This window comes from Zingiber officinale, chromosome 7A (assembly GCF_018446385.1).
Source record: "Zingiber officinale cultivar Zhangliang chromosome 7A, Zo_v1.1, whole genome shotgun sequence".
In the NCBI taxonomy this organism is placed as follows: domain Eukaryota; kingdom Viridiplantae; phylum Streptophyta; class Magnoliopsida; order Zingiberales; family Zingiberaceae; genus Zingiber; species Zingiber officinale.
The window spans coordinates 102,158,151-102,170,189 of record NC_055998.1 but is presented as its reverse complement, the minus strand read 5'-3'; positions in this window follow the sequence as shown (position 1 = coordinate 102,170,189).

Sequence of the window (12,039 nt, the reverse complement as noted above, 5' to 3'; positions counted from 1 at the left end):
GTAGAAGGTACAATCCAAATCCGAAGTCAACGTCGAGACGCCTGTCTCGAATCAAATCCTGCGTCAAACAATATATATATTTTATTTAGCTAAATTCAAATGAAATAGCTAAATAAAATTCCCAAAACTAAATTAGGGCAAAACCCTAATCAACAATTAGATTAGAAATATAAACTTAATTTAAATCCAATAGTTGACTAGGGTTAATTGTCTTAACCCTTATCATTCCATTAGATTAAATCTAAGCAATTATATCTAATCATAACACGTATCACCATTTAAATTAAATCTAACAGTTAATTAGGGTTAATTACCCTAACCCTAATTACCCTATTAGATTAATGCAACCAATTATATCTAATCACCATCAACTAACCAATTACTCTTAACCTAATCCATATGATCTACATCCAAGATCAATTACCTATATTCAACTAATAATATACTAACATATCATCTCCAATTAATTCCTAATCCAATACAGCATGTATCAACTACCTCTACACGTACCTCAATTCAGCCACTGCTCTTGTTCCGCAGCCAAAAAGAAGCTGCTGGAAGGAGTGCTGTCGGAACAAGGATAACCCCACAGCACAGAACGAACCTCCCTCCCAATTCCAGTTGCTGTGTTGCTGGAATACAAAGTGATCTGCTGGAACTAGGGGAAATTGCAGGTGGGAATATTAACAGAACCAAGAGCAAGAAATCTCACAGAACCACCTACTGGATTCCTCTCCACTTACCTCAATCCCAGTTGCTGTTGCTGCTGGATGGTTTACTGCCAGACATGAGGTGAGTAGCTACTGGATCAAGAACATCACAGAACTGACCTTCACTGATCAATCGGCTCAAGAAGGAGAAAGCAGTCATCAAGCAAAACATTCTAGCCTCTGCCCGATAGCTCAAGAGCCCATCATCTTCAACCAAAACCTAAAACCAACCACAAGAAGATGACCAATCTGATCCGGGAAAGAATCCAGCACAAGAATAGTTAAATTCCAAAAGGAGAACCCTAATCTAGCTAAACCCTTGAATATACAAGGATCCAGTGATGAATCAAGAGGCAATTCGGGAAGAGGGGTTTTCGGTTAAGGCTAGCTTACCCACGCCGGCGATCGAGTAGCACAAAATCCGGACCAGAGCACCTCTCCAAGCTTCGGTGGACGATTGGCTGGGAAACAATGCGAGTCTTGCTCCTCACCGTACCCTAGCCACCAAGGAGTCGCCGATGATCAGCGCAAGAAGCCACCGAAATAGAGATCCCTCGGCCAGATCCAGCTTGTCTTCCTCAGCACCGTCGAGATTGTTGGTTGCTACTCGGAAAACCTAGAGGTTCCACTGTACAAAAATTTTGTACAAAGGTCTGAACCTTTTCCTAGCTACCATGTGTTCTTTTAAATTAAATTTTGGATCGCCTGCGGAACTTAACACGTTTGATCCAAAACTTAATCTATTTGTTCTTTAAGGTTTAGACTTGGATCTCCTGCGGAACTTAACACGTTTGATCCAAATCACCTAAGTTATTAATTCCATTAAATATTAATTTCCATAATTGGTTCCCAGTACTGACGTGGCGAGGCACATGGCCTTCTTGGATATGGGAACAACCACCACCGACTAGACAAAACCTTTTATGGAAAGCTAATATCTAATTTCCTAAAATAACTTTAGGTCAACCAAAAGGAACAATCAAATCACAAGGAAAAGAAAAATAAAAGAACACAACTTTGAAAAACATATTCAAAATACTACAATCGTAAGCGTCTTGTATTTGGTATTATTTCCATAAATAACTAGTATGATGCGGAAAGAAAAATTACTAGTTATACCTTATAGAAAAACCTCTTGATCTTCTACCGTATTCCTCTTCTAACCTCGGACGTTGTGTGGGCAACGATCTTCCGAGATGAGAAACCACCAAAGCACCTTCTTCTCCTTTCTTCAAGTTTCGGCCAAGCACTATGCTTCCAAGAGATGAAGATCTTTTTCCACCAATCAAGCTCCAAGGGATGTAAACTTTCTCTCCTTCTTCTCCAAGCTAAAATCCGGCCACCACTTGATCTTCAAGGAGGAAGAGAGGTCCGGCCACAAGATGGAGAGAAGAGAAAGGAAGGAGGCCGGCCACACCAAGGAAGAAAAGAGGGAGAAAATAATAGAGGTTGTTCACCCATGAAAGCTCCTCTACCTCCTCTTTTATAATCCTTGGTCTTGGCAAATAAGGAAATTTTAATAAAAAACTTCCTTAATTCTTTTGCCATGAAAAGGAAAATTTTATTTTAATTAAAATAATTTTTCTTCTCACTAAAACATGGCCGGCCACTTATTTCCTCAAATCAAGGAGAGTTTTAATTAAACAAGAATTAAAACTTCCTAATTTGTTTCCGGAAATTTATAAAAATTTCTCTAATAATTTTATCCCTTCATGATTGGTTTATAAAAAAGGAAATTTAATAAATTAAAATCTTTCTTTTAAACAAGTGGATAAAAAGAAAGTTATCTCTAAAAATTAAAATCTCTTTCAATCTACAAATAAGGAAAGATATCAAATCTTTTCTTAATCTTTTGTAGAAACTTATAAAAGAGAATATTTAATTTTTAAACTCTCTTTTAAATCATGAACATGTTTAAAAAGGAAAGTTTTCTTAAAATTTAAAATCCTCCTTTAATCAACAAATAAGGAAAGATTTCAAATTTTAAACTCTCTTTTAATTATGTAGATGATTTACAAATAAGGAAAGTTTTACCAAAATTAAAACCCTCCTTTTAAACTACAAATAAGGAAAGAGATTAATCTCTTCTCTTAATCTTTTGTAGAAAGTTATAAAAGGAAATTTTAATTTTTAACTCTCTTTAAAAACATGATATCCACATAAGAAATAATTTTAATAAAATCCTTTTAATATTCTAGTGGTCGGCCACCTAAGCTTGGGACCCAAGCTTTGGCCGGCCACCCACCTTCATGGCTCATCCACTTGGTCTTGGCCGGCCCTAGCTTTGGTTTCAAGCTAGCTTGGCGGCCCCATTGGATGGGTAAGAAGGTGGTATCGGTGGGTATAAATCTCTATATACTAGAGGCTACGATAGGGACCGAGAGGAGGAATTGGTTTGGTCTCCGATAAAATTAAGCATCCCGTGTTCGCCGAACACACAACTTAATTTTATCAATAATAATCATTCCACTAGAGAACTATTATTGAACTACCGCACCAATCCCAAATTACATTTGGGCTCCTTCTTATTATGAGTGTGTTAGTCTCCTGTGTTTAAGATAACAATGTCCACTAATTAAGTAAGTTCTTGACAACTCACTTAATTAATATCTTAGTCCAAGAGTAGTACCACTCAACCTTATCATCATGTCGGACTAGGTCCACTGCAGGTTTAACATGACAATCCTTATGAGCTTCTCTTGAGGACATTATCAACCTAGTATCTCTAGGACACAGTTTCCTTCTATAATCAACAACACACACTATAAGTGATACCATTTCCCAACTTATCGGGCTTATTGATTCATCGAACTAAATCTCACCCATTGATAAATTAAAGAAATAAATATCAAATATATGTGCTTGTTATTATATTAGGATTAAGAGCACACACTTCCATAATAACCGAGGTCTTTGTTTCTTTATAAAATCAGTATAAAAGAAACGACCTCAAATGGTCCTACTCAATACACTCTAAGTGTACTAGTGTAATTATACAGTCAAGATAAACTGATACCTAATTACACTACGATCTTCTAATGGTTTGTTCCTTTCCATTTTGGTCGTGAGCTACTGTTTATAATTTATAAGGTACTGATAACATGATCCTCTGTGTGTGACACCACACACCATGTTATCTACAATATAAATTAATTGAATAACTACATTTATCACAAATGTAGACATTTGACCAATGTGATTCTTATTTCTAGATAAATGTTTATACCAAAAGCTAGGCTTTTAGTATACACTCTAACAATCTCCCACTTATACTAAAAGACTAAGCTGCCATATCTGCTGCCGTACATCTGATTCCCATCCCTTCAACATGCCCATCAAAAGCTCTTGCCTTAAGGACCTTAGTGAAAGGATCTATAGGTCATCACCGTTGGATGCAATCGGAAAGCCTATAACTTCCTCTCATTTTATACGATCTGCCTATTTTTAGCTACCATGTGTTCTTATAGACTTATGGTTTCTTGAGTTTGCTATTGCACCAACATTATTACAATAAATTGTAATAATTTTTGGACAAACTAGAAATCATATCTAAGTCTATCTTGAGGTTATTGAGTCATTCAACTTTTATGGCTACCTCGAGGCTTGCCATATGCTAAGCTTCTATGGTGGAGTCCAGAAAACACCTATGCTTATCACTCTTCCATAGTTATGACTTTACCTCCTAAAGTAAACACAAAACCCCGTGGTTGACTTATTATTGTCCCTATCCGATTGGAAGTCAAAATCCTTGCAACCCACAAGGACTAAATTAACTGCCTTGTAAGCTAGCATATAATCTCTAGTGCCTCTAAGGTACTACAATATATGCTTTACTGCAGTCCACTGTCCTTGTCCAGGGTTACTTTGATATCTGCTAACTATGCCCTTGGCAAAACAGATTTCTGATCTCGTGCATAGCATACATTAGGCTTCCAACAGCCGTAGCATAAAGAACTGCCTTTATTTCCTTTATCTCCTTTGATGTCTACAGAGACATATCTTTAGATAAAGTTACTCCATCCTGAAAAGGTAAGAAACCTTTCTTGGAGTTTTGTATGCTTAAAACGAGCAAGGATTTTTCCGATGTATGAAGCTTGGGATAAGTAAAATATTCTTTTCTTGCTTTCCCTTATTACTTTGATCTCAAGAATATATACATTCTCCCAAGTCCTTTATATCGAATTGTTTGGACAACCATACCCTTACTTCTGACAACATTTTGATATTGTTTCCAACTACCAAAAATGTTATCTAAGTATAGTACAAGAAATACCACCACGTTTCCATCACATCTTTTGTATACACAAGACTTATCCGGTTACTAAATCCATAGATCTGGATTACTTTGATAAATCAGATGTTCCAAGACCTTGAAGCTTTGCCTCAGTCCATAGACTGATTGAGCTTACACACAAGATGCTCTTAGCCCTTTGCAATGAACCCTTCTGGTTGCTTTATATGGATGTTTTCTTCAAGACTTCCTTTAAGGAATGCTGTCTTGACATTCACTTGCCAAATAGATAAAAGAATCCGGATAAACTTAAGCATGACTACCAGTGAAAAAGTTTCCTTTTTCATCAAGCCTTGCTTTGAAAGTTACTACCTTCCTGTCTATCCCTCTTTTCCTATTATAGACCTTTTATACCCAACGCTTTTACACCATTTGGTGATTCTACAAGCTTCAGTTTTATTAGAATACATATATTCTAATTCTTTATTCATTACTCTTTGCCAAGATCTGCATCTTTATCTTGGAGTGCTTCATCATATGACCGATCGTGTTCATGCCCTCCAGAGATCGAGTCCAAAACTCTCCCAAAACATGAACCTATTGAGGTTGTCAACAACCCTCCCACTACAATAAGACACTTTCTGTAATTGTGTATCAATTTGTGATACGAGTTGCAGTTTTCTTGTGGTATCTCATCTTGTACAGTTGGTACTAGGTTAGACATGTCCTTTATTATTTCCTTAAGAACAAATTTACTTATGAGCACGTGGTTCATTATATAGTCATTTTCTAAAAATCAGTCATTTATGCTAACAATGACCTTCTGATTTTAAGACTATAAACCTACTTTTGTTTATCTAGGATATCTTACAAACAAGTGAACTCCTATCCAACTTATCATTATCTCTCTTTAACATATGTGCTGGATTACCCGAATCCGAATATGCTTCAAAATAGGCTTACACCTATTCAGCAATTCTATATGAGCAGAGAGTTATGACTTTGGAAAGTTCACTTCCGTTTCCAGAGCATATCCTTAAAACAAATTTGGTAATTTTCTGAATAACTCATCATCTATCTAATTATTCCATAAGAGTCCTATACCTTCTTTCTACTACACCATTCTGTTGGGGTGTTCCAGATGCAGTTAGTTGGGATTGAAATCCAACTTCTGATAAGTGACTCCTAAAATCTCTCAAGAGGTACTTGCCACTACGATTTTCCATAGTGACTTTTTACTTTAACATTTCTCCGCATCAGCCTTGTACTCTTTGAACTAATCAAAGCACTTAGTCTTGCGGTACATTAAGTAAATGTATTTGTATCTTGAATAGTTGTCTATAAAATAGACGAAATATTCGATACTACCTCTTGTCCGGATTGTCATAGGATCACACAAATCGAATGAACCAATTCCAATATATCTTTGACTCCATTCCTTAGACTTAAAAGCTTCTTGGTTATTTTTCCTTTCAAGTAAGACTTGTAGGTTGGAAAGATTTCCACTACTAATGAACACAAAAGTTCATCAGCTACCAATGAATCCTACTTAAGTTAATATAACCTAGCTTTAGATGCCAAAGATATAATTGGTTCATTTCTGAAGGTTGCTTTCTCTTAAAATTAGAAGATGTGTTACTAATTTCCATTTGTTGCATCGTGGGAGTTATTGGATTATAAATTGTCAACCATCATACCAGAATAGATAACTTCCCTATTTTTCTTGATAACAACTTTGTTATCAAAATAGACACAATATCTATAATAGTTTAGAAACTGAAATCAGGTTCTTTCTAAACTTGGTACGTAAAGACAATTACTTAAAATCCAAATTTTATTCTTATCAAAAGATAAACATCTCCCACTGCAACAGCTACCACTATTACAGTAGTGCCCATGTGGATGGTGATTTACCTTTCATTTAGTTGTCGGGTTTCCTGGAACCCTGCAATGAATTGCAGACATGATTAATGGCATCTTGTATCTACACACCAGGTACCGGTAGATAACTCCACTAAACATGTATCAACTAATGAATAAAATACACCTATATTGTTCTTAGTTCTAAGAGAACAGTCTACCTTAATGTCCAAATTCTATTTCCAATCAATTATAATTGGGACCACTAAGTCTATCCTAAAGTATATCAGCTAGGGTTTGACCATCTTCCTAAGAATCACAAAAATATTTGGTTAAGACCAACTCCTTAAAAAATCCCCATGAATTTTGTATGCCACGTTAGTGTGGACGTATACAAATTCAAAGAGGAAATTTTATCATTTAATTTTATTATCTCGTCAACCTTACTTTATGACGAATAAAATTAATAGTTGGTCTATCTTTAATCAAATATTTGGTCAAGACTCTAAATTTAAAATAATATTGATTCCTCTAACAATACTATTTAAATTTACCAACACCTCAAACACCGTGAATTTTGCATGCCACGTTAGTGTGGACGTATACAAAATCAACATTTGTAAGAGGAGGGTTTTACCCATTAACTATCTTGTCAACGTAACTTTATGACAAATAAAATTATCTCAAACACCGTTAATTTTGTATGCCACGTTAGTGTGAACGTATACAAAATCAATCATTTGTAAGAGGGTTTTAACCCTTTAATTTTATTATCTTGTCAACCTAGTTTTATGACAAATTAATAGTTGGTTTCATTTGGTCACACAAATAATAGCAATGACTCGATGGGGAGGATACTATTAGATGTGTCTAAGTGTATACCATTACTTGACACTAAGCCCATTAATAAGATTATGCCCCTTCCGTTGGGGAAGATCACACGCTCTTAATTAACTTCCTATAGTCATCCAAAATGGAAGTTTGGTCTAGTGATCCGCAAACAAACTCATCCGTTATGGAGGAAGGCACTCGAGCCAACGCGCAAGCTTGTTTGCATCACTTACAAACCAGTAATGGAGACCATGGGATTTACTTAAAATCCTCTCCCACTTAGTTATTTATTAATGAGGAATTTTAACTATGCTAGCCTACTAAACTTGTAAACTAACATGCACAAGCACAATATAAAAGCAATAAATAGAAAATCTAATTTTCAACTATTATGGCTTTTATCTCTAGTTATCCTCCGTGTGTTGTCATCCCAAGCTGCTGCCATATTTGGCCACCGCCACGGGTCTAGTCTCGCATCCATCTTGCTCCTTGTTCTGCTGCTGGTCCTTAGAAGGTTCCACGCTTTGCAAGATTCGATCCATGACATAAATAGAATTTTACAATTTTGATCCTATATTCCATAAAAGGAATGTACATGTATCTAGATCAAAAATAAAATCCTAATAAAACTAAATACAACTCTTTATTTTTATAATACAATCATGCACACACATATAAATGCCCTTGACATGTCCAAGGGTCCAATCACACACATAAAACTATAAGCCATAATAGTTGGATCCTGCATCCACAAAGTTAGCACATCCTACTATTATCCTGCCTAAATTATGTATGACATGTGCATAATTAAACTAATACCAAATACACAGAGGCAAAACCCTAGCTCTGATACCAATTGTTGGTTGCTACTCGGAAAACCTAGAGGTTCCACTGTACAAAAATTTTGTACAAAGGTCTGAACCTTTTCCTAGCTACCATGTGTTCTTTTAAATTAAATTTTGGATCGCCTGCGGAACTTAACACGTTTGATCCAAAACTTAATCTATTTGTTCTTTAAGGTTTAGACTTGGATCTCCTGCGGAACTTAACACGTTTGATCTAAATCACCTAAGTTATTAATTCCATTAAATATTAATTTCCATAATTGGTTCCCAATCTTGACGTGGCGAGGCACATGGCCTTCTTGGATATGGGAACAACCACCACCGACTAGACAAAACCTTTTATGGAAAGCTAATATTTAATTTCCTAAAATAACTTTAGGTCAACCAAAAGGAACAATCAAATCACAAGGAAAAGAAAAATAAAAGAACACAACTTCGAAAAACATATTCGAAATACTAGAATCGTAAGCCTCTTGTATTTGGTATTATTTCCATAAATAACTAGTATGATGCGGAAAGAAAAATTACTAGTTATACTTTATAGAAAAACCTCTTGATCTTCTACCGTATTCCTCTTCTAACCTCGGACGTTGTGTGGGCAACGATCTTCCGAGATGAGAAACCACCAAAGCACCTTCTTCTCCTTTCTTCAAGTTTCGGCCAAGCACTATGCTTCCAAGAGATGAAGATCTTTTTCCATCAATCAAGCTCCAAGGGATGTAAGCTTTCTCTCCTTCTTCTCCAAGCTAAAATCCGGCCACCACTTGATCTTCAAGGAGGAAGAGAGGTCTGGCCACAAGATGGAGAGAAGAGAAAGGAAGGAGGCCGGCCACACCAAGGAAGAAAAAAGAGGGAGAAAATAATAGAGGTTGTTCACCCTTGAAGGCTCCTCTACCTCCTCTTTTATAATCCTTGGTCTTGGCAAATAAGGAAATTTTAATAAAAACTTCCTTAATTCTTTTGCCATGAAAAGGAAAATTTTATTTTAATTAAAATAATTTTTCTTCTCACTAAAACATGGTCGGCCACTTATTTCCTCAAATCAAGGAGAGTTTTAATTAAACAAGAATTAAAACTTCCTAATTTGTTTCCGGAAATTTATAAAAATTTCTCCAATAATTTTATCCCTTCATGATTGGTTTATAAAAAGGAAATTTAATAAATTAAAATCTTTCTTTTAAACATGTGGATAAAAAGAAAGTTAAAATCTCTTTCAATCTACAAATAAGGAAAGATATCAAATCTTTTCTTAATCTTTTTAGAAACTTATAAAAGAGAATATTTAATTTTAAACTCTCTTTAAATCATGAACATGTTTAAAAGGAAAGTTTTCTTAAAATTTAAAATCCTCCTTTAATCAACAAATAAGGAAAGATTTCAAATTTTAAACTCTCTTTAATCATGTAGATGATTTACAAATAAGGAAAGTTTTACCAAAATTAAAACCATCCTTTTAAACTACAAATAAGGAAAGAGATTAATCTCTTCTCTTAATCTTTTGTAGAAAGTTATAAAAGGAAATTTTTAATTTTTAACTCTCTTTCAAAAACATGATATCCACATAAGAAATAATTTTAATAAAATCCTTTTTAATATTCTAGTGGTGGCCACCTAAGCTTGGGACCCAAGCTTTGGCCCACCTTCATGGCTCATCCACTTGGTCTTGGCGGCCTAGCTTTGGTTTCAAGCTAGCCCCCATAGGATGGGTAAGAAGGTGGGTATGCGGTGGGTATAAATCTCTATATACTAGAGGCTACGATAGGGACCGAGAGGAGGAATTGGTTTTGGTCTCCGATAAAATTAAGCATCCCTGTTCGCCGAACACACAACTTAATTTTATCAATAATAATTCATTCCACTAGAGAACTATTATTGAACTACGCACCAATCCCAAATTACATTTGGGCTCCTTCTTATTATGAGTGTGTTAGTCTCCGTGTTTAAGATAACAATGTCCACTAATTAAGTAAGTTCTTGACAACTCACTTAATTAATATCTTAGTCAAGAGTAGTACCACTCAACCTTATCATCATGTCGGACTAGGTCCACGAGGGTTTAACATGACAATCCTTATGAGCTTCTCTTGAGGACATTATCAACCTAGTATCTCTAGGACACGCTTTCCTTCTATAATCAACAACACACACTATAAGTGATACCATTTCCCAACTTATCGGGCTTATTGATTCATCGAACTAAATCTCACCCATTGATAAATTAAAGAAATAAATATCAAATATATGTGTTTGTTATTATATTAGGATTAAGAGCACACACTTCCATAATAACCGAGGTCTTTGTTTCTTTATAAAATCAGTATAAAAGAAACGACCTCAAATGGTCCTACTCAATACACTCTAAGTGTACTAGTGTAATTATACAGTCAAGATAAACTGATACCTAATTACACTACGATCTTCTAATGGTTTGTTCCTTTCCATTTTGGTCGTGAGCTACTGTTTATAATTTATAAGGTACTGATAACATGATCCTCTGTGTGTGACACCACACACCATGTTATCTACAATATAAATTAATTGAACAACTACATTTATCACAAATGTAGACATTTGACCAATGTGATTCTTATTTCTAGATAAATGTTTATACCAGAAGCTAGGCTTTTAGTATACACTCTAACAGAGATCTGGCGACGAGCTCCTCAGGATCGGCGATGAAGGCAAGAGAAACCGAGAGAGATCGGAGCCAGAGGAAAGAAGAAGGAAGAACTCGGCGTCGGGGGAGGAAGAAAGGTCGGGATCACAAGGGTTCGGGTGAGGAGAGGGTTGGGGTCGCCGTTGAGTTGGGGAAAGAAAAATAAAAGGAAAATGTTTTATAAATAAAACATTTCCTCAATTAAACGGGTATCCCAAATAGGTTTAATCCGAACCCAAAATTGATCCCCTCAAAACTCGTCGTACGAGCTCCGAAAAATTCCCTGAAAATTCCTAAAAATTCCGGAAAAATTCTATAAGGCTATTTCTCAAATAACCCTATTAATTAAATTTTCCGAGATCTCACATCCTCCCCGACTAATAAAAATTTGGTCCCCAAATTTTCAACTTAACTAACACTAAGGTATAATCATTTAAAGATAACACTAGACCATATATACTAAACTAACCCATTCTTGTAGCCTCAATAGTTTCTAACAGTTAGGGAGTAAGGATACCTCGTAACACTACATGATGATCCACTTTAAGGTACACAATCTTATTCTATGGGTTATGAGCCCACCGTTCTTCCGCAACTCATCTACCTAATTAATATGACCAAAATGTTCAGATGTAAATGGTATGTCCAACTACATTCGATCTCCATCATAGATGCCGAAGAGATGGTGGTAGCGTCGAGGGCAGACGATAAGTTATTGCTCCAATCCTCTCCAAGATCCGGAATGGCCCAACATATCGGGAGCTAGCTTACCTCGGAGACCAAATCTCTTCACCCCTTTCGTGGGTGAAACTCTAAGAAATACATGATCACCAATGGAGAACTCCAGGGGTCTCCGTCTCGATCGATAACTTTTCGGCCTTGAGCCTCGACATCCTCCGTCGATAG